At 39.3% G+C, this 24919-nt stretch overlaps 1 protein-coding gene across 3 annotated transcripts in view; it reads right to left on the reverse strand.

The window, feature by feature from the left end:
• The window catches only part of LOC140529685 (protein FAM163A-like), a 122389-nt gene extending 119645 nt beyond the window's left edge, over positions 1-2744 (reverse strand). The window contains exon 1 of one of the 3 annotated variants that reach the window (XM_072648512.1): positions 2500-2744. The gene's annotated coding sequence lies outside the window, so the exon portion shown is untranslated. Of the gene's footprint in view, positions 1-1594; positions 1683-2499 lie in introns of those variants that run through there. The other 2 variants (XM_072648511.1, XM_072648510.1) reach the window with 2 other exon arrangements.
• Positions 2745-24919: the final 22175 nt, after the last annotated feature.

Raw genomic sequence — 24919 nt, forward strand, 5'->3', positions numbered from 1 at the left:
CCGTTGCCTGGAGATGTTCACGCCCAGACTAATGTGTGCTTTCTGGACAAAGCAACTCTCATTTCTAATTATGCATGGGCAAACCAGAAGCTAAGCAGAGAGTTCTGGGCAAAACACACAAGGGATTTTATTTGATCCACATCAACAGACTATTTTGTTGCTTCCTTGGAGGGGGCTGGGGAGACATTCCAAGGTTAAAATGGACCCAGGTTATTAGTACTTACTGCAATATTGATGATGTCACCATATCACTTTTCTTCTTACATTGGACTCTCCTGGTCATAGATCACCAACCATTTTAATTGCATATACATAACCCCCTCACTCCTCCAGTCTCGTGGTGAGGGAAGAGGTATTGCCATTTTTCTAACACGGATAGGGACATAAAGGCATGTGTCAATACTGACTTGTTTGATGTCATAGCTGAGGCAGGACTGCACTTTTCTCTGGATGCCTAAGAGAGTTCTGCCTTCATCATCATTAGGTAAATCTCCCAAACCTGGAAAAGGTTCTGTATAATATAAAAGCTGGCCTCTTCAAGCAGAGATCTAGGGAATTCAAAACTATTCTTTGAGAATACTATCCAGCTTATCCCATTCCTTTCTCACTTCCCCATTCCCCACCTATTCACAACCTTCCTCAAGTTTCTACAAAGTCTGACTCATCCTTCCTTCCCCTCCCCGAAGGGGCATAATCATTCTCCAGGAAAGCCCTAGGACTCCAAACAAGGGTATAAATATGTGTCACTTCCAAGCACTTTGTCAATACAGAACACATCTGAGCACATCCTTCCTTTTCCCCAGACGACTCTAAATCCAACCTGCCTTCAGTCAAAGCAAACATAATCCTGAAGCAATCTCATTCCCTATTTGATTCCTTCTGTCCATCACTTACTTCCCCTCCTCCTCCCCCCACTCTTTTGAAGTGTGAACGATATTAACAGCAGTGCCTGGGTAAAGCACGGCCCTGAAATTTGCCTGGCTAAAACTCAGCCCTTGGACAATTCTCATTAGAAATAACAGAGACAATTTAAAACACCACCACAGCAGAAAACTCTCAAGCAGAGAGGGTGACTAGACATTAGGCAGAAAGGAGTGGGGTTGGGCAAGGGCAGTAGACTGGGCAGAGGAGAGAAGAGGAAAGGACCCGAGAATGGGCAGCGGTTGACTGTGGGCTTCAGAATGAAAACAGGTGGGAATATTTTGTTGTCACCTCCCTCTCCTCCCAACCTCTCACGAAACACGTCAGACTTGACACGAAATGCAAAATTCAAGGGCATCGGGGTTTCATATGGGATGGGGGGCAGGGAACCTCAACAGCCACGCGTTGAAATATAGGAGAGAAATGCTGGAGGGGGAGGGGGAAAGGGACAAATCATAGAACAACATCATTTCCCTAGGTTAGGTCCTCCTCCCTTCTTCCCCCGCTACCTCCGACCTCTACCCCTCAGCAAATGGAAACATTTCATAGTTAGCATAGAAAAGGTTTCTTTTCTGTTCTCCCAGTCCACCTCTTACCGCCCTCCCCCCCACCCCCCGACGTGTTAAGGGACAAGAGGACAAAGGGACGGGAGGGAGGAGAATGAGTTACTTACCCTGGAAGCTCTAGTTTTCTGAGAGCAGCTGTCCCTACCTCCTCCCTTTCCCTCCTCTTTCCCCTTCCCCAGCCCAGTCAAACTCGGTCCAGGCAGCAGCGCTTGAGAGGCGGCGGACGAATTGGATAACTAGAAGGGAGGGGAAAGAGGGAGGGGGAACGCGGGGTTTCTGGCTGTGGCCAGTGCCTCCCTCCGGCTCCCGCCCCGCTAAGTCTTGCAACCCAGTGGCCATATCCCCCTCCTATCCCCCCCTCCCATCCCAAGCAGGCTGAATTCAGTTTTACGCCCGGGAGCTCACAATGGGCATTGGCTGGCAGGGATGGGTGGGTGGGTGGAGATGCAAGGCACAGTAGGGTGATGGACCCTGTAGCTTGGGGGAGAGAAGTGACTCCCAAGGCAAAAGGGGGTGATCTGCATGAAAACACTTTGTAACGGAGTTGGTCCTAGTTGCCCCACCTTCTGCTGTGCTCTGCGCCCAGGGCGCAGACTGACAGGCAGGCCGGCCGGCCAACAGGCACAGTCCGGGTCAACACGCCCAGGAAGACGCCCTGAGACCGGATCGGGACAGAGAGGGACACAAGCGCGCAGAAAGGGAGACACAGCAACCAGCAACACAAACAGACTTCGGTCCCGACGTTGGGCTAATGCACAAAACTTCAAGGTAAACGAAGATCTGACTACAGCAGGATTCCCTAGGGCGGGTGGGGACGTAAACTCTCAGTGAGCACAGACAGATGGATATGAGAAATAGAAGGGAGGAGGGAGGGAGAGAGAGACAGGATGGATAGACTGGCAGACAGAAAGGCGGACAGAGAGGAGGGAAGGAGAGATTAAGGATTGACAGACCTGGTTACTCTCCGCCCCTACTATCTCTATGAACAGCGAGCGTACCCTCACCCACACACCTGGCTATTCCGTAAAACTTGAGCGCTCAGCCGTCTGTGTTGCCGCATCTCCTCCAGCAGACAGACGCACGGACAGTCGGGGTTGGCCAGAAGCAGAACCGCAGAGCTCAAAGGCAGGGGGCGGGGGTTGGGGGCAGGGCACAGGCAGCCAAGAGACGGAGGGGCTTCTTTCTCTTCCTTGGCACACACCCACCTTCCCCGGCTCAGCCAGGCGGTTGAGGGAAGGAGGAGAAACAGTGTCGTGGTCTGGGGGCGGGGAAAGGAGAGCCAAGTCCATCCCGTGTCCTCTGGGGGATGAGGGAGACCTGCAGCCAACAGCCAGGGCCGAATCCGAGGAAAGAGAGAGAGACACCTTCGGGGCACTAATGGAAATCGAAGGATCAACTAAGAGCTCCCAGCAAGATTCTCAGTCTGTCTGTCTGTCTGTCTGTCTGTCTGTCTCTCTCTCTCTCTCTCACACACACACACACACACACACACGCACACACACACATACACACACACAAATTTGGCAAAGTGATAGGAATGGAGAGGTTGAGGGAGGAGACAGGGATTACCAAAAACTCAATCCAGTTGGAGCTGTCCATGGTATTGGGTCGAACCCGAATGCTCAGGCTCTTCAAACCACAACCCAACCTCCAGAGCAGTTTACCACGCTCCTTTTGCCCGTTTCCCTCTTCTCTCTACTCTGACTCCCTGCCCTTAGACATCCAGCTTCTTCTCCCTCGAAAGGAACTCCCTGTGGGCCATAAAGGATGGGGAAAAGGGAAGGGGATTCAGGCGATAGTTCTGAAGATCCCTTACCTTAGCAAGGTTGGAACTCTGCGAGTTTTCAGAGACAAATTCACTGGGGACTCAGAGAGATCCAAAGTGTTCTTCTCTTTCCTTCACTTTGTCAATACAGTGAAGTCTTCCTCTATTCCCAAGTACTACTTGATTTTGCATGCTATGGTGACAACCCAGTAATACCTCCAGGTGACTTGGACTGAGGACAGGTATTGTACAGCATGATTGGTGCTGGTGGAGCCCCTGGATGAATTCCCAGGCAACTGGAAGGAGAAGGGCAAATGGAAAAAAGGAGAAGAAAGTATAAGGGCTGGTGTCATCCACAGAAGACAACTCTAGCTCTATTATTGCCCCTTTGTAGAGTAGATTTAAGCTGCTAGTGACTATGAATTTGGTTGTGAGAACACTTCACAGTCAATTTGCCTCAGTTTTATCAACTGTAAAATAGGAGTAATAGCATCTGCCTCCCAGGGTCGTTGTGAAGATCAAATGAGATATATTTGTAAAATGTACCTAGCATGGTGCCTGGAATATAGTAACTGCTATATAAATGCTTATTCCCTCTTCCCCCCCGAGATAAATGGTCAGAGGATATGAACTCTCAAAAATGTAGACTACAAACAATTATATAAAAGAATGCTCTGATTCACTAATAACAGAAATGAAGTTTCACCTCACACCTAAGAAACTGGTAAAAATGACAAAGTATGGGAATACATAATGATGGAGAAGTTGTGGAAAGACAGATATACTGATGAATTGTTGATGGAGCTATGAACTAATACAAATGTTCTGGAAAACAATTTGGAATATAAAATGAAGTCATTAAAATGTCTATAGCCAAGGAAGTCATTGGCAAAAAGGAAGGCTCCATTTATGCCAAAATATTTATAGCAGTATATGTATGTGTGTTAGCAAAGAATCATAAACAAAGTAGACACCTATTCACCTAGAGAATGGCTAAACAAATTGTGGAACATGAACGTAATGGAATGTCATTGTGTTATAACAAACGACAAATACATAAATATGGAGAAAGATGGAGAGACTTACATGAACTGTTGCAAAGCGAAGTAAGCATGCACCCTCAAAAACACACAATGATTACAACAACATAAATGGAAAAAACAGCAACCACAAAATAAATGAACAAAAAAAATGTTGTAAAATAAGAAAAAACAAACTTGGTCCCAAAGAAGAGCTGTGAAGATACTTCTTCCCATTCCTTTGCAAAGGCAGGGAATCCAAAGATGTGCAACTTTGAATATAATTTCAGTTTTTTCTATGAATTGACCAGTTTGGGTGATTTTTCCTCTTCTTCCTATTTTTATTTTTTCTCTTTTAATTCTTTGTTATATAGACTGACTTTCAAAGAATGGAAAGGGTAGGGATACAGTGGGAAATCTAGGAGATGCTGAAACAAACAGTATCAAATTTATTTAATAAAAAGAAAATGTGCTTTTCTTGTGGAACATGACTAAAGGAAATACATTTTCCAATCTGATTTTATTCCTGCCCCTTCTCCTCCCCCTTTTTTGTTCACTTTAACAGGTTTCAGCTTCCTGGAAAGCTTCAGAATATCTGATGACACATTATCATCTACACCTTGGATATTCCATTTCTGCTGTTGTCTGGCCTCTCAAGGAAGTTATATACAGCCCTCTGTTTAGTTCCTTGTCATGGAAGGGATGGAAGGATGGCAGGTTCACAAGTTCAGTATGTTTGTTTGACTGATGGAAACCAGAGGTTGGAAAGAAGTGGTCATTTGTCTGAATTTTGGTGACAAGACTATGGGAAAAAGAAGGCAGACAAAGCAATACCTAAGTGCTTTCCCCTCTATTTTACTTTATTTTTTATTTTTAAAATTAACAAGCATGCATTTTTAAAATCAAGAATTTTAAAAAAAATTTCTCTCCCACCCCCCCAATAGGAAAAAAAAACCTTGTAATTAATATGCAGTCAAACCATAATTTTGAAATATGACATCTCTAGTCAAACCCTGATGCACTTTAAAGTCTCCCAAAAACATACTTTCAGAGCTCCTTCTTTTCTCCTGAAATTGTCAGTCTCCCACATATATTTAAAGTTTTAAATGCCCTAAGGTGGTTTATGTTCCTGTCTCATATAATGAGTTATATTAGCCTATGTGGAAAAAAGGAAAGTAACAGTTCTAATACGATATTTGATATGAAGACATGAGAAAGCAATATGTGAATTTTACCTTCCAAATAATTTACTTTACTGACCAACATTAAACATGGCCTCAAGAATTATTGAATTTTAAAACTGGGAGAGGTTTAAGGAGTGAATTCTTTGTATTCAAGGAGAAATGTGCTCAGGTCACCTTAGGAAGATCATTATCTATCCTGTTCTTTAATATTCTCAAATAAGGATGGCCTCACAGGACCCCTTGGTAATGGAACAAAGAATTCTATGATCCATAGAGTTAGGAAATTATTCTCTAAATGCAATCTAAATCTCTAAATGTATTAGCCTCCTATCTCTTGTCTCCTGGCATAGCCACTTTCAATGTCCACCTTTCATGTGAACAGATTCCTCCTTATTTTTAAACTGCATCTCTTGGCCAATTTTTAGCAACATTTAGAAAAAAATTCACATTTAAATATATCATATTTCCATGTATCCATAGAGGCAGCATGGCATAATTGATGGATAACTGCTGACCTTAAAATAAGAAAGATCTGGGATCAAGTTCTTTCTCTAATACATAATGAACAAAGATCAAGCCTTAAGCCCAATTCACTCTGAAGCTCATGGACTGGACGACAAGTCCCCATCCACCTAGCACAGAGTGAATGTAATTACTAAATAGTAATTGTTACTCTTTTACCTTCCCAGTTTGATTTTTTTTTTTATTAAAGGGGCCATCCCTTGAGTAACTACTTAAGGCTATTCATTGCATGGGTGTATCTCACTCAAAGTAAGAATGTGATAAGACCTTAGCCTGAAAGGACTAGGGTCTCACACTGCATCCTGGTCCATATCCAGTCGCCCTGATCAATATCAGACCACTGAACCCAGATGGCTCAAGAGAAGAAAGTGAGGTTGGTGACCTTGCACAGCCCCCCTTCACTCAAATCAAAGTCAGCTGCAAGTCATGTCATCATCTTGATGTCATGGTCCTCTTTGAGAATGAAGGACAAACACAACACCAATGAACAAGTCACTTAAAACTCTCAGCACCATAGACAACTTTTTAAGACTATATATTACATAAGTGCCAAACTGCATTGGGAGTAGAAAGTTCCCTGACCTGGGAGTTCCTTATACCAATGAAATCATAGATTATAGAACCTCTCCATAGACAGACAGACAGATAGATTGAGAGATAGACAGGTAATATCTGTTTTATCTATAGTTTATATCTATACAAAATTTATATCTATAGTTATTTATTTCTATAGTTAGATCTATATCTATAAAATATTAGGTGTAGTGTTGTTATTAAATCCCTGTGCAGTTTAAAAAATAACTTATGATGTAGGTATGACAGAGACCATCTTTAAGTGGCATTTAAAAACAAATTTAGTAATGTTTTCAATGCAAAATTGTACAAAATGTATTCTTATCTGAGATACTGTACTACGGCTAGTAGAACTGAAATCTTAGTTCACCTAAAAGAAACTTCACTGCTCAGTTTATACATACATACATTCACACATACATATAATATACAAATACATCTATATGTCTATCTATCCATTATCTGCCTATAAATTTTGGTCATTTTTACAACCTAAATTCAAGTTTTAAAACTAAGGATTGTGTGAAGACCCTTTAAAAATATGAGCTACATGCATATGTCTTATACTGATACATTTGTGGCACAGAAGTGACCAAGAGTTCTAGGAGGCTAGGCTAGAGAAGTGCTTCCCTGACCCCTGCCAAAAAGTATAACTCCTAGTTGGAGAATTCATTTTATTAATTTCCTCTTTGATTTTTAAAATATTTTTGTATTTTTGGATGTATTGGTCTTCTAATTTTTAAATTGCCATGTCCAGTTCACTGATCTATTTCTCTCTTGCTGTTAAAGGTATTTAAAAATAAAAAATTTTAAACCATCACCTTACCTGTATTCTTTAAGTTCTGGTATGTTGTCCTATTTTTGTCATTTCCTTTGATAAAATTTTCTATTGTTTCTGTGATTTGTTCTTTGAGCCATCAATTCTTTAGGATCAAATTAATCTCCAATTAATTTTAATAATTCTTCAAAGACCCTTTATTGACTAATGTTTTAATTTCATTGTTGTCAACAAAGGACATGTTTAATTTTTCTGCTTTTATGAATTGGTTTGTGAGGCTTTTATACCTCAAAACAAGGTCAATTTTTGTAAAGATACTATGCACAGCTGGAAAATATGCAAATATTTTTTTCAATTTTCATCAAGTAATCGCTGGAGATCTATCATGTCTACTTTCCTAAGGTTCTATTCAATAGGTTCTTAAGTTCTTTATTGATCATGGTAAGATTTGTCTAGGTATGAAAAGGGTATATTGAGGTACTCCTCTGTTATGGTTTCACTGTTTAGTTCTTCTTATAATTCAATGACCTTTTCTTCTAAGTAGTTAGGTACCATGTCATTTGGTGCATGTACATTAAGGATTGGTAATAATTTTTGTTGATGGTGCCTTTAAACGTAATACAATTTTCCTGATTATCTCTTTTTATGTCTTATTTTTGCTTCTGTCTCATCTGAAATAATGATTGATACCCCCTGACTTTCTGAATTTATATGGATCATAATAGCTTTTGATCTAGCCCCTTGTTTTAACACTATGTGAATCTTTATGCTTTAAGTGTGTTGCTTGTAAACAATATATTGTTGGAGTCTTCTTTCTAATCTTCTATGCATTTCTATGTTATTAATGACTTAATCTCATTCATGTTTATGGGTATGACTGTTATTGAATATTTTCCTTCATCTTGTTCTCTTGTACTTTTCTTCTCTTTGATCTCTGTCTACTTCTTTAGAAAAAAGAATGTGGTGAAAGAAGAATTTACTTAACAATGTTTCCATTCCATTGCCCCACTTCTCTTCCTAAGATTCTAAAGTACAGCTTTTTACTCTTCCATTCCTTTTCATCCTCACTTCCTGCTCTACTCTCCAGTGTTGGACTTTGTTTTCCTTATGAGCAATCCCTCACCTATCCTGACCTTCCTCTTAAACCCTGTCTCCATCTATTTCCATATTAAGTTCAGTGTGTATCTACATCAAGCTTTGTATATATACATGCATGAGGGTGTGGGGGGGGGAGGGAAGGAGAGAGAAAGGGAGGAGGGAAAGGAGGGAGAGAGAGACAGAGAGAGAGAGAGAGAGAGAGAGAGAGAGAGACAGTGAGAGAAAGAGAGGAAGAAAGAGAGAGAGAGAGGGAGAGGAGAGAGAGAGATTTCATCTTTCCTTTGTGTGGTTCAGATGAAAGTGAAATTCGCATTTCCCCACAACTCCTTTCTTCATGTTTGTATACTTATAATCTCATGAATCTTATTATGTCATATAAAGATTCCTTTCCTCTTCAGAATATTTCCCCTTCCCTCTCTTTTCATCATTTTTCTAAGACCATCAAAACAGAACAAAACTATCTCCAGGTCCCTTGTTTTAAACTTTCCCTACGATCCTTGAAGACGTTAGGGTTTTGAAAAGACACTTCTTTATTCTTTCCCATTAGATTGTAAACAAATCCTCATCACACTGTCCCTTCCAGTTGTTCAATGTATTTATTTCTTTATGTTCCTCTTGACTCTTGAATTTTAATTTCAAAGTTCTGATCAGCTCTGGACTTTTCATCAGGAATGCTTGGAAGTTGTCTAATGCTTGATTCCCTGATACAATATCTTCAACAAGTGACAATTCAGCATACAAGTGAATAATCCCAGTCTCAGGAACTGTGTTTTATGTATATAAAATATATCTTATATGCTATAATATATATTTTATATATAACATATATAATACATAGTATATATAATATACATAAAAATCTTTTAAAAGTCATGAGACAAAATAAATACAATACAGATAGAGAGGGCACTAGCAGCTAGGTGAATAAAGAAAGGCTTCATGTAGATGATGGACCTTGAGGAAGGAAGGAAACATGCATTTATTAAACACTTTCTGTATGCCAGGAGCTTTATAAACATCATTTTATCCTCATAATAACTCTGGGAGGTAGGTACTATTATTATCCCCATTTTGCAACTGGGAAAACTGAAGGAAATTAAGGTTAAGTGACTTGCCCCAGGATCACACTGCTAAGTGTTTGAGGGCAGATTTGAATTCAGGTCTTCCTGCCTCTGGACCCAGTCCTCAATCTACTAGTATACCACCCAGCTGCCTCTCTAGTGACTTAAAAAGGATTGGAGTGAGAAAATGCTCTAAAGCAGTGTTTCCCATTCCAGACCATATTGTATAAAACATCTACATATCTACATGCTCTTCAGTGGACAGTTTGATTCTTTGCAGTCTCTGTGCATCAGGGAAATAGGAACTATCATTGGAGATCAAAGACAAAACTAGGGGAAGAAAGGTGCCAAGGAAGAAGAAATTGGATGCTAAGGGGAAGGAAAAGAAACAAGAGGGTTTTTAATTGTTTTTAAGTTTATAATTTTTTACTATCTACATCCAGAGAAAGAACTCTGGAGTCTGAATGCAGATGGAAGCATACTATTTGCTCTCCTTTTCTTTTGTTGTTTGGTTTTGTTTCTTCTTTCACATGGTTCCTCCCATTAATTCCAATTCTTCTTTATATCATGACTAATGTGAAAATATGTTTAATATTAATGTATAAATAGAGCCTGTATCAGATTACACACCATCTTGGGGAGGGGAGGGGGAGAAAGAGGGGAAGAAAATTTAAAACTCAAAATCTTATGGAAGTGAATGTTGAAAACAAAAAACAAATAAAGTACTAAAAAATAAAGTTTATAATTTTTGAGGCATTTGGGGCTTTGCCAAGAAAAGTTTTGCCAAGGTATTTAAAATTTAACCCAGAGGCTAGGAGACAGGACAAGTGTCTGAGAGGACAAGAGGCTAGGAGATAGTGTCAAGAGTCCTGTATTTGGAATCAAAAGGTCTGGGTTCAAATGCTTGATCAATCCCTTCTTATGTTGTCTTGGGCAAGAACATTCAGGTCCTTTCCAGCTCTCACATTCTATGCTTAAATGATGCTAAGTTTGGGAATGCCACTTGAGAGCAGAGGTTTAACCTTTTTGTGTGTTATGGACTCCTTTGACAGGCTAATGAAACATCAGAATAATATTTTTAAATGCATAAAACCATAAGGGATATGAAGGAAATAAATTAAGTTGAAATATAATTATCCACGGCTAATCTAGAAATATGTTTTGCATGACTTCATATGTATAATGAGTATCATATTGCTCGCCTTCTGAATGGAAGAGGGGGGAAAGGAGAGAGTCTGAAACTCAAAAATTTTTTAAATGAATGTTAATAATAAATAAAAAAGGACATTTCGTTATCGAAGTTCTTTAAAAATTAAATTCACAAACTCCAGGTTAAGGGTCTGTGCACTAGAGTTGTTCTCAGTCTTGGGCCCCAGAATCCAATCAGAGTTGATGAGGGTCCACAAGAGTCAAGAAGGATTCTCCTAAAAAGGACCTACTTCCAAATATTGATCTAAGCATGGCATGGAGAGGCTTTGTGATGAGTATGGGAAATAGCCCATTCATTTACACAAGCCACCCCCCCCATGCCTTTGTAGCAGGTTGGGGTCCTACAAATGCAATGGAGGTCACATTGCATTATCACTCTTATTGACTTGTGGGTCTCCATCTTCCTGATAAATCCCCAACTCCTTCTGAATCTAGTATGTTGTTCACAAATCTCTTCAGAGTCAATTTCATAGCAATTGCTTTTAAATACTTTAGGAAAAAGCAGTTGAAAAATCAAGCAGCACTAGGCACATGTACCCCAGATTTTTGACATTACTGGTCATTTCCCAGCTGCTACCTCTCTTTCAGGTTGGAGTCAGTCTTAACTCTTCAGCCTGCTAAGCTAAAAGAGGGAGAAATCAGGAAGCTTGCCTTCTGAATATTCATCTGTCTCTTACCACCTCAAGTAGAGGGGATAGGTGGTGACAGCCTTCTCTCATGCTAAGGAAGTGGGTGATCAAGTGCGTGGAGGAGGATCACAGTTTAGCAGTGGGTAAATACATGACTGGACACTGAGTTTCTTCATCTGAGTCATCATTGTCTCTTGCTTCCTTATGGTTGGAAGATCAGAATTAGATTGCTACAGTGGCCGATGCCACTCACCAGAAATGGGGCAAAGACTCTATATTGACTCCATGGTACCCTTATGGAAAACTCACATGGGTCAGGCAATCATATGGTGGTCAGAAGAAGTGATACAGGTACACTCTCAAGGTCTCTTGTGGGACATGGGAGACACTGACACAGGACCGCTCACCATGGTGTGCCCACATCAGAAAGGGTGCTGTGCTCTATGAGAAAAGCAGAACTGAGATAGCACAAAGTAACTATAGGATGTGCAAATTTGGAGTATCCACCCCAAATGTTCACACGTACTATCTATGCCCAATCTGTGGCAGAGCATTTCAAACTCATATTGGTCTGATAAGCCACAGTCAGACACGTTGAAACTTGATGATGTCATTTTGGTCCTCATCGAGAACAAAGGACAACAACCAACCAACCAAGCACAAAGCTCTCCAACTAAATCTCTCTGCAGACCCCACTGTAACGTCTCCAATCCTTTGCCTTCTGAACTTCATGCACTATGCCAAGTGAATACCATGATCAAACAAATTTGGTCCACCCTGGCACCAAAGTCAACTAGAAAGTGCCCTAGGTACTGGCAGCTCCTACAGAAATACTATTCTCAGACTCCAAGCCCTGTGCCCCAACTGACACATTCTCTACATACAGCAGTGGAGAACCACACAAGGCATACATCCAAGTGCCACTGAACCAGATTAAAATATAATTGGGAAACATTTAATAAAATAAATACACAATAAAGCACAGGTTATGATAACAGGTGGTTTTCTAAGTCAATATGTGCCTCCAAGGATCCTTATAAACTTTTATGGACCCTCCTTTCTACTTGAGCTTGACACCTTGCTCTGTATTACACACTGTCTATACCTGTAATGCATTTGCTCCTCTTCTCTGCCTCTCAAAATCCTTATCTTCCTTCAGTTCTAGAGTCACCTCCCCCATGAAACTTTCTCTAATTTAACCATCCCCACCCCACTCCATTACTTTCCATTCTCAATTTCCTTTTTATTTACTTTTTGTGCACATATTGTATCTTCATTACCTCTGTCACACAGTGCTCAAGTGTGATACTTTAGCCACACTTTTCTCTTTCTCTCCTCCCTAACTCCACTCCAAGTTGGTTTTCCACGTGGCAGTGCTGTTTCCATCACCTCTGTTTGGGGATCAGTGTTCCGTATTCTTTCCTTTTCTTTTTTCTTCTCTTCTTTTCTTTTCTTTAATGCTTCTAGGAGTGATGACTTGAGGTCAAGGTGATCAAGGCATCCATAATGAAAGTCCATGGCATTCTCCCTCTTGGAAAAACTATGCCCATGGGGCATTAGATGCTTCTGTCCTTATAATTAAAATGCAAAGATAAAAAGTCTCATCTTCTTATGGAAGTGAATGAAAAAATAACCCACAACAGTTACTATGGTACAGCAGAAGGAGTATGGGTCCAGGGACCAAAAGATCTGGGTTTTGGTCCTCATAGTCTCATTTACTAATTGTGTGACCCTATTAGGTTTCTCCTAATTTTGCAACCCATCCATGTCTGTCCACCCTGCAAGATTCTTACCTGGGAGTGTTCAACATCTGGCTCTCCAAAAATGCATGACACACTTTTAAGTTTAATTTTCATTTTCAACATTTTCTCTATCTCTTAAGCTGGAAAACAAACAAAATAATAACTCAAGCTCTGACTTATAGTATTTGGTGATTTCCAAGGTGTAAATACTTACATTGAAAATTTAACAATTGGTTCTTGGGAGCTGATATGAAATGAATTCATCACACCTCTGCAACTCATCCCTGTTCTCTCATAAGTTTACTACTCAAGGTCTACCCACCATTCTAGGGATCTCCCTTTATTTCTCTTGATATCATGAAGAAACTAGCAGAGCACATAAATTGTCCATTAGTTATCTCTCACTCTCATCATATGACCAGTCTAATTTCTTTTTAGATCATACATTAAGTAGAATAATAACAAATTAATAAGAGAAGTAGTCATAGCAGTTGTAGTGACAGTCACCATTGTCATTATCATAGCAAATATATTCAGAATCTGGGGTGGTCCTTTAATTTGTAATACATTACTTTTTTTCTAAAGTCATTTTCACAAGATAAACTATGTGTCTAATCAGTCCAATAGACTTTATTCCTGCAAACGTGTCCCTATTTCCCTTGTTAGTTTAAATGGTGAGCTAAGACTTTTGATGTGATATCTTCTTCTTTAACCAGAAACAATCTAGGACACATTTCTTCCTCATCTTTTTCTCTTCTTGAAGGCAAGGCGGGGGGAGGTAGAGAAGGAGAGGTAAAAGAATTGCTTGCATCATTTTTTTTTAAAAGCAAGAAGACATGCTTATTTTTAGATCAACCCTTTTATTTTGAATAAAAGAAGCATTTAAGAAGGATTCGGTCAAGGGAAAAGGTTTCTCTAAGTACTCCTTACTTTATGAAATGGGTACACTAAAGTAAAGTTGATTTTAAAGTGCATCTTTAGATATAAAACCCATTTTTCTGTAGACTTCCATTGTAAAATTGGAAATGTATTCCCATGAAAGAAATTCTCAATAAAATGAGTATAAAAATTTTGTTGAAGAAAAGATAAAACCAGTGGAATGAACTGTCTTGGAAGGCCAAGAGCTCCCCTATTACTACAAGTCTTCTTGTAGAAGTTAGATAACTATACTTGTTTGGGATGTTGAAGAGAGGATTCCTACTCAAGAATGGGTTGAATCAGATGGCCTGAGGCCCCTTCCAACTTTTTGATTTGGTGTAATTACAGAAAGGCACATTTTAACTCAGATTAAGGCAAAAATAGTAATTAGCACTATTGTAAAAATGGAGGGGGGCTCCATTACATATATAAAAGTTAGTGGTAATAAACTAGAATAATAAGGAAGTGTTCCAGCAGAGATGAAATGTGAGCAAGGAGAGGATTCTTGTTCATTCACAGGTTGGACTCAATGGCCCTGAGTGGCCATTCCTATGTCACCCTGGGCATTGCAGTACAGCAGTAGGGCTATGACTGTAACTTGCACACAGCCCTTCCTTTTTTCTTCTGTAACACGTGGCAGATCCAGGGATCTCCCCTCTGTTTTAAATTCATTTTGCCCCTGTCTTTGATGCTAAGACACTTTCTTATGCTTTGGCATTTCTTAACTACTCAAATTTCTCCATCTTCTTTATAGGAACTAAATTGGAAAAAAAACACTTCAGCAGTAGGTGCCTCCATGTATAAAGGTCATTTGCCAATTTTGGAGGTTCAAAATTTTATATATACCATTAAACTTTTTTTTAGAATGAAACAATACTTGTATTTTTTAAACATTACTTTCAATTCTTCAGATAACCTCTATGGCAATTTCCTCTCTTTTGCAATTTCCCTAATAGGAATGAAATGTGACTCTTCCTAGAGACAGGAGCTTGGCAGCACAGCAATCCCCTCCCCAATATTTCATTATTTGAGAGTACAGCATTATTTTTTTCATTGAATTTCAAATGACTATAATTCAGAACCAATTATAATTACAAAGTACTATTGAGCATCTGACTCCTCATTTATTTTCCACTCGTATTACTGGCATATATCCCTCCATTTTCCCCAATGCAGAATATCTTTTTGAGAGTCACAGTAGAAGCACACATTCCTTCAGATTGCCATCTTTCTACCTGCCTGGAGAGGACAGACTTGAGACCAGAGCTGGAGCCTAAAAATAACATGAGCAATAACCGCTTTATAGTTGGTGCTAACGTGTTGAGTTCAGGATTACTTCTTAGTGTGCTGTATTGGAGGATGGTAATACAGTCTGCCTCTCAGCATCTGTCTATATTTTTTCGTACCAAATTTATATTCCTCACTATTTGTATGAGAGGCATGTGGTATAGTGAACGGAGTGCTGACTTTGTAATCCTAAGTCTTACTTGGGTATATAACCATGAACAAAACATTCAACTTCTATGAACCTCAGGCAACAATCTAAGACTTATCTACTAAATTAGGGGTTGGTTGTGATTGGTAAAGATATAACTTGGAATCCTGAGACATTCAGTTTAGTGGGTGGGGGTTTATAAGGCATGACTATTCCTGTGTGTGGTTGAAGGAAATTGCAAACAGAGGCTATAGTACTAGGAATCAATAGTTCTTGAAGGGAGACAGGGATTGTGGTAGCCTTGATGATCATGTACCTGTTTTTTATTGGGGAGGATAGAGAATGATTCAAAGATTTATATATGACAGCAACAAGAGTCTGGAGAAGACAGAGTAAACTTTAAAGGTGGGTGCTGAGTAATGGTTGCAGAGAGAAGGTCAGAAGTACTGGGAAGCAAGGAGGCTAATACTACGTTTTCAACAATGCCTTCTGAAAGAAGCTGTTCCTGGAAAGGGTTCTAAGAGACATATCTTCAGAAGAAAGCCTGCTTTCAGAGAACAACAGAAGATGGAAAGAATGTGAGAGGAAGTATTCTAGGATCATAATATCATAGATTTGGAGTTGGAAAGGATGTTAGAGACCATCTCATCCAAAACCTTTCATTTTACAAGTAATGAAATGAAGGTCCAGAGAGAAGTTACTTACTAAAATCATATAACCAGTAATTGAGTGGTAGATCCAGAATTCAGTCTTGGGTCTCCTAATTCTAAATCCAGTAATTTCCCCATAGCACCACAGTTGAGGAGAGGGTGAGAGGGCACAGGTGACATGTAAAGCAGAAGATAGGGATGGGAGGAATGGGGGATTGGTGGTAATCTACAATGGAGTATAATTGAGGCAAAGCAGCATGTGTTTCCTCTACTTCATTGATATGAAGACCTATGCCATGTAATATGTCTGGGATAAATAGCAACCTGACCCCTTCCTTCCTTCCTTTCCAATGTTCTTACTCTTTCCAGTTGGCCACGTACTCTTTGCTGTTCTTCAAACATGACACTTCATTCCCTGATTCTGTGACTTTTCACTGTAAATATCTCATGCCTGGAATACTCTCCCTCCTCAACTGTACCTCCTGGCTTCCCTGACCTCTTTCAAGACTCCACTCAAACTTCCATAAGAGACCTTTCTGGATCACCTTCCTCCTCCTATGTGGCCAGTGCCTTCCTTTGAGATCCCTTCCATCTACAGTGTATAATTTTGTATGTACATTGTTTGCATGTTTTATTACGCTTTAGAATGTGGGCTCCTTGAGAACAGTGACTATGTTTTTGCCTTTCTTACAGTCCCAGTGCTTTGCACTATGCCTGGCACATGACACACACCTAATAAACTCTTATTGACTGACTGACTCATCTCTTTTTCCCTGATCACACATTTCCTCAGTATCTCTTTATAAGTCTTGTATGAAGGTCTTTGTTGAAAATACGGTTTTGTCTGTTTATTCTCTGCCTGTTTTTGTGACTCACTAACTTGGCTAAGAAAAACTATGGTTTAGTGTTTAATCAGGTTCTTCTGTCATGAAGCATCTATTTTGAATGCTTAGGATTAATAGCCTTTGCCTCAAGGGCTAACTAAGTAGCTAACTTAGATTTGATCCCCTTAGGGTTGAGGGTCTTGGCAGTTTTGAGGTCAGTGGACTCAGCAATCTTGAGGTCACTAGAGTCAGACTTGGTAACCTTGACTTTAGGGACAGTAGACTTAGTGATGTTTGGTTGGGGCTTTAAAACCTCAGATAAAACTTGGAGATCTTGGGACCTACAGATCTAATGCTGTTCTTGGGACCTGTGAGTTTGGAGGCAATCTTAGGACCAGTGCCTCTAGGTGGTCTTGGGCCTGGTAGCTTGGTGATTTGGGTCCTGAGGAACTTGGATTTATGGACTTGGGTGGTAAGGACCTTGAAGACTTCTGCTTGGAAATGGATGCTTTTAGTAATGTTGCACTGGATCTCTATCAGTCCTTGTGTTTCTCAGAAACTTGGGGTCACTTTCTTTCAGAGATGTATCTCTGCAACCCAATTTCTTGATGCCATTATGATGTCATTTCTGGGACTGCTTGTGGGTGGTATGGATCTTAAACTTAGCCATCTTTGCACCAATGCCTACACTGCCAAGCCCTCCACAGACTGGAAGATACTGAGAACAAGAGAGACAGAGCTGCGTAGCTTTGTTAGGAGGATGAGTATCCTAAGAAATACACCTGTACGGAACCACATTAGCAAGTGTCAGAGTGAGTTTGTCAAAATCTTTAGCACATTCACAAAATCAGTTTCTGTTTTGGCTTTTGTTGCTAAGGCTATCCATTCATTCATCCATCCATCCATCCATCTAGGACCAGATGTCATTGGTCTAGAGAGTTTACAAATGCAGATCAACACCTATTCTGCCATTTACTGTTTAAGATAATTTTGGAGGGGACACTGAGAGGTGAAATAAATTGCTTAGTATCACACAGCTAGTATTTGTCAAACTCTGCCCCAAAGTCTCCATCGATTCCCTCTCCCAGGCTAATTACTGAGAGTAATAGATAAAAGGATATTTAGCTTTAGCATAATATCTTGTACTTACTGAACTAAAATTTCCAAACTTGCTTTAATTTCATGTAAGTTGGACATATCAGACAACTAGGATCACCTCATAAAATGTTATGCCTTGAGCAACTCAGAATCTCTTACTTAAACCATTAGCTTTGGAAATAGAAAGAAAAAAGGAAATTAATATATCCTCATTTATTTGACAATAGGAAAATCAATGGCCAAAATCAGCTACCACCACTGGTACCAAGGTAAGGTGCTGGGACTTTCTTCTTTCCTTCCCCCATTAGCCTGTGAACAAGTAGCAAACAAGACAGACTACCACCACTTGCCACCCCTGAGTGGAACCACAGACCTATCCCTTCCTCAACCCAATCCTCAGTACCCCATTGACTAATTCCAACCAGCAATGGATACCCATTGTCAGTTAGATGTCCCTTATAGCCCTACTTCTGCTGGAGGTATTCCATACCCATTCCACTCTGACTCTGAGACCCACTATCCTCTCAGTTGGGAACCACCTATCCTAGTACTTCTGAAGTCTTCATCATGTGACCCATTGCTTTCTCTGCCACAAGCTAAGTGCTGCCTGTCCCTTTGCAAAGATCTGAACTGTTATGCGTTTATTTATTTTCTCGTTTAATTCTCACAACAACCCATCAAGATAGGTGCTGTTACAATTCCCATTTTACAGCTAAGGAAACCAAGACAAACAGAGGTTAAATGAATTGCCCAGGGTCACAGAGGTAGTAAATGTCCGAGGGCAGATTTGAACTCAAGTCCTTCTCATTCCACACTTAACACTCTATCCACCGTCTCTTTGTGTTGTCTTTTGCAATTAGAATGTAAGCTCCTTGAGCTAGGGGACTGTCTAATTTCCTATTTGTATCTCCACTTATTAGTACAGTACTTGACACATAGTAGGCACCTGTTTTTCCATTTCATTTGCAACATGTTGATTTTTACTAGTCTTTTCCACTGAGTATACCAAAAAAGCTATGCCAGAGGCTGAGCCTTGGTCACGTAGCAACATATTTTAACCCTGTCACAAAAACCACACTATAATACCTATATTATATAGTAATATATACTATACTATATTATATAGCAACTATATTATACAGGAATACCTACTGGCAGTACAACCCAACGGCCTAATGACAGAGAAGGATTGATGTGGGGAGGATAAGGACCCAGTATGAGGTGAAAGACAAATAGGTCCAGAGGACAATGAGGTGAACTAGGACTGTTTTAAGAGCTCTATATCAATTTTTCTGGTTACAGAGCCCTGGTGCTGGCCTCATTTCAGCTGGGGCCAGTGGGAGGCCAGGCCTCAGAGGTAGCAGGATGATGCCTAAATCTCCTAATGGAGCTTGACAGCAACAGAATTGAAAAGCACAAGCAAGGTCCCCAGAAAGTATCAGAAAAAGCAGATTTCCTTTTTCCTCCACCTCCTTGTTCCCAGCCCCATTGCTATCAGCCCTATCCTTATTGGAGATAGACTGTTAATTAAGATTGTTTTTTTTTTACTTTCGCAAAGGTAAAAAAATTCAAACATTTAAAAAAATGAAAGTTAAAAATGACTTTTACATATAATTTGAAAAATATATAAGCATTTTCACATTCAAAAAACATTAAACAATAACCAAAAGCCAAACACAGAAGGGAATAATAGAGGATTGTGGATGGGGCAGAAAGGAAGATGATAGCAGTAAACATACTGCAATATTTTATAGGAGCCAGCAGGGGGAGATTCAAAGCTGTATTTACCTAAACTATAGATATGTGTGTATAGTTTTATATATATATATGTATATATACATATATATGTAGTTATATATATAATTATATATAGTTACATGCACACACATACATAAATACGTATATATACACATACACACATGCATACATACATATGTGTTCATACACACATACATGTATGTGTGTGTGTTTGGTACAACAGAAATAATTATTTAAGAAGTCATAGTCTGTAGGAGTCATTCTGCTCTTGTTTCATATGCAGAATTATTTCAGACTCCAAAGAGATGACTGATCCATTCTCTCAGGATCTTTTACGTAGTCTGGCAAGCAGCTAAGAAAGTTGGAGGATCCACCTGTTCTTCAGTCCCACCTGTCCCATGAAGCCTTTGCTGTTTTGGCTGAGAGTCCATCCATCTCTCATTTTCTGTGTCTCTGGTACGTAACAACATTCCACCTTGTAGCCTCACTTTAAAAAAGCAAAATAAAACATTTGTTTATTAAGTGCCTATTATGTACCAAGCACTGTAGTAAGCTGGAGCTACAAAGGCCAAGACAGTCCACTCTCTCAAAAACTCATAGTCTAATGAGAATCCAACATGCAAATGACTATGTATAAAATCCATCCAAATGACTATGTATAAACAAAAATATATCCAGGATCAGCTGGAGGCAATCACAGAGGGAAGGCACTATCATTAAGTGGAACTGAGAGATACTTCTTATAGAAGTTGGGATTTTAGCTGTGATGTGAAGGAAATCAGAGAAACCAGGAGGCAGAGATAAGGAGGGGGAATTTTCCCAAGGAAATTTGGACTCTTTCAATTTTCACTCCTCACTTGGGATCTAAGATTTAGGGGAGAGCAGTTTTCCTTTATAATTTCTTGAAATATGATGTCTAGACTCTATTTGATCATGACTTTCGGGTAGTCCAATAATTCTTAAATTATCTTTCCTTGATCTCTTTTTCAATTCAGTTGTTTTTCCAATGAAAATTGCATATTTTCTTCAATTTTTTCATTCTTTTGAATGAAAGGCATTGGGGACAGACAGTGAAAGTACATGGAGTGATTTGGGGGAGCTAAGATGGCAGAGTATATAGTCCAGGACCCAGCTGAATTCTCTCAACATTCCCCTCTGAACAACTTTAAAATAATGCCTCAAATCAAATTTTGGAGCAGTAGAGCCAACAAAAGATCAGAGGGAGACATGTTCCAGAGGGAGACAAATTTGGGGGGTCTGCAGGAGAGGTCTATACCACTAGGCAGCCATCCCAACAACAGCAGCAGCATCTTCAGAAGCTCTCAACCTGGAGATGCTAAGGGGTCAGACAACTGGTCAGAAGGAAATTACAGGGGACCCTTTGCTGGCACTGGGTTCAGCTGGTGTTCCTCAGCAACTCTATTGCCCATGAGCAGTTCTGGGTTGCATTTCTAATATGGAGATGAATGCTTGTGATTGATCACAAGGGAGCAGGGGCCCTGGTCATAGTTCCAGAGCCAAGAGAAGTGGTAGTACTTGTGGCTACAGGAGATCAGGGAACCTAGTCATAGTTCCAGGACCAATAGGAATACCAGTACTTGCAGGAGTCCTTCCTGTGTAAAGACCAGAATTCAGACCAGGAAAAGAGTGACCACACCTTTTCTAGGATAACACCATCTCAGAAGCACCAAAAACTTGTGGAATCCCAGAACTAGCTCTGAAAAGAGCAGCATAAAAAAGCCTGAAGCTACTTTAACATAAAGTTCAAAGTGAAGAAAGAAGCTGGGAAAATGAGCAAACAATGAAGAAAGAATCTGATCATAAAAAAGTTACTACAATGGCAGGGAAGACTAAGAAATTAACTTAGAATAAGACAACAATGTGAAAAGAGCTACAAGAAAAGCCTCACAGAAAAATGTTAATTGAACTCAAGGCTAGTAAGAATTCCTAGAAGAGTTAAAGAAAGAGGTAATAGTAGAAGAAAAATTGGGAAAAGAAATGAGAGTGATGCAAGAAAATTATGAAAAGAGAATTAACAACTTGGTAAAAGAGGCACAAAAATTCACTGAAGGAAATAACTTAAAAAATTGACCAGTGAAAAATAGAGGTACAAAAGCTCACTGAAGAAAATAATTCTTTATTATTTGTAATATACCTCAAAGAGGTACATATTTGGTAATATTTGTAATAATGTACCTCAAAGACACAAGTGGAAACTAATGACTCCATATGACTTCAAAAAACAATACAACAAAATCAAAAGAATGAAAAAATTGAAGAAAATATGCAAGATTCATTGGAAAAACAACTGAATTGGAAAAGAGATCAAGGAAAGATAATTTAAAAATTATTGGACTACCCGAAAGTCATGATCAAATAGAGTCTAGACATCATATTTCAAGAAATTATAAAGAAAAACTGCTCTCTCCCAAATCTTAGATCCCAAGTGAGGAATGAAAATTGAAAGAGTCCACTGATCACTTCCTGAAAGGAATCCCAAAATTGAAAACTTCCAGGAATATTATAGTCAAATCCTAGAGCTCCTTGGTCAAGAAGAAAAATATTGCAAGCTACCAGAAAGGAAGAATTGAAATACTGTGGAGCCACAGTCAGAATTACACAGGATTTAGCAGCTTCCACATTAAAGGAGCAGAGGACTTGGAATATGATATTTAAGAGGGCAAAGGAGGTAGGATTACAACCAAAAATCACCTATCCAGCAAAACTGAGTAGAATCCTTCAGGAGAAAAAATTGAATAAAAATATTGAATGAAATAGCTGACTTTCAAGTATTCCTGATGAAAAGACCAGAGCTGAATAGAAAATTTGACATTCAAAGACTCAAGAGAATAATAAAAAGGTAAACATAAAAGAGTAGTCATAAAGGTCTCAATGGAATTAAACTGTTTACAATTCTATACAGAGACACACTTGGGACAGAAAGACACACACAGAGGTAAAACAAATAGCTGGAGCAGAATATGTTATGCTTCAGCTGAACTGAAGAGGGCAGGGTTGGCGATCATGATCTCAGACAAAGTAAAAGCAAAACCAGACTTCATTGAAAGAGATAATCAGCAAAACTACATTTTGATAAAAGGTACCATAACGAAATAATATTTTTAAAATATACAGTAAGTGTCTCTGATAAAGACATCACTTCTCATACATATGGGGAAGTGAGTCAAAGTTATAAAAATAAGAGACAATTGATAATTCCTCAATTCATAAATGATCAAAGGATATGAACATGCAGTTTTCAGAAGTAGAATTCAAAGTTATCTATTGTCATAAGAAAAAAGCCCCTACATCACTATTGATTAGAGAAAGACAAATTAAAACAGCTGTGAGATACCACCACACACCTATCAAAAGTGAAAAGTGCTGGAGGGGATGAGAGAAAATAGCTTCTTTAATGCACTCTTGGTGGAATAGTGAACTGGTCCAGCCATTCTGGAGAACAATCTGGAACTATGTTCAAAGGATTGTAAAACTGTACATACTCTATGATCCAACAATACCACTATTACGACTGTACCTCAAAGAGATCAAAGAAAAAGGAAAAGGGCCTACACATACAAAAATATTTATAGCAGCTCTTTTTGTGGTGGCAAAGAATTGGAAACTGAGGGGAGGCTCATCAATTGTGGAATGGCTGAACAAGTTGTGGCATATCATTGTGGTGGAGAAATAACAGGGGATGTAGTTTCATAAAAACATGGCAAGATCTGTTTGAACTGATGCAAAGTGAAATGAGAAGGGAGAGATCATTGTGCACAGTACCAACAATGTAATGATGATCAGCTGAGAAATACTTGGCTATTCTGATCAATACAGTGATCCAAGATAATTCCAAAGGCCTCACTGAGAAGAAATGCTATCTACCTATAAAGAGAGAGCTGTTGAACTCTGAGTGCAAGTTGAAGTATAATTTTTTTTGCTTTTTATGAAATATGGTTAATATGAAAAGATGTTTTGCTTGATTTCACATATATAATTGATACATTGTTTGCCTTCTTGGTGGGTGTGGCAGGAATGGGAGACGGAAAGAATTTGGAACTCAAAATTTAAAAAGAAAAGTTTTAAAATAAATATTTTTTAAAATAGTAAATAAATTCCACTTTCATCTTAAAATAAAAAATACGTGGAGTCAGGAAAAAAGAATAGCAAGTGTAGTATCACTGGATCCCAGAGAATGTACAGTATAAAAAGACTGCCCAGGTTGCCAGAGTCGCTGAATGTCAAACAGATTTCATATTTGATATTGAAGGTAACAGGAAATTCCTGGAGTTCAATATTTGGGAGGAAGGGTGTGATATGATGAGATCTGTGCTTTAGGAATATCAATTTGACAGCAGAGTGTTATGTAATGGGGAGACACTTGAGGCAGGGAAAGCAACCAAAAGACTATTGCAGTATTCTAGGTGTGAGAACTTAAGGGCCCTCAGGAGGGTGGTGGCGATGTCAGAAGAGAGAAGGGGGCCTATATGAGAGATGTTATGAAAGTGGAAAGAACTAGATTTGATAAATGATTGGATATGGGAGGTGAGAGTGAGGAGAGAAAGATGACACCTAGGTTGTGAGCCTGAATAACTTAGAGGTTAGTGATGCCCTAGATAGCAATCAGAAAATTAGAAAGACAGGTTGACTCCTGGGGAAAAGGTAATGAGTTCAGTTTTGAATATGTTGAGTTTAAGATGTCTACAAGACATTTAGTTTGACATGTTCACATTGAAGATGTGGCACTAGAGATAACGAGAGGTTAAGGCTGGATGAGTAGATTTGGAGAATCAAAAGCATAGAGATGATAATTGAATCTGTGAGAGCTAAGATCACCAAGTGAAATGGTATAGAAGGAGAAGAGAAGCCACAGGACATATCCCTGGGGGATATCCACTGTGAGCAGTTCTCATCAATTCCAAGATCCAAAAAGAGAGAGAAGAGTCCTATAGGTAGGAGGAGAACCAGGATAGAACAATGTCATGGAAACCTAAAGGGAAGAGACTATCAAGGAGGAGAGTGTGATCAGCAGTGTTAAAGGCTGAATAGAGGTCAAGAAGGATGAGGATTGAGAAAAAGTCATTGGATTCAGCAATTAAGAGATCACTGATCACTTTGGAGAAAGTAGCTTTGTGACTGACTAATGAGATCAGAAGGCAGATTGTAGAG

The sequence above is a fragment of the Notamacropus eugenii genome, chromosome 2 (assembly GCF_028372415.1).
Source record: "Notamacropus eugenii isolate mMacEug1 chromosome 2, mMacEug1.pri_v2, whole genome shotgun sequence".
Taxonomy (NCBI): Eukaryota; Metazoa; Chordata; class Mammalia; order Diprotodontia; family Macropodidae; genus Notamacropus; species Notamacropus eugenii.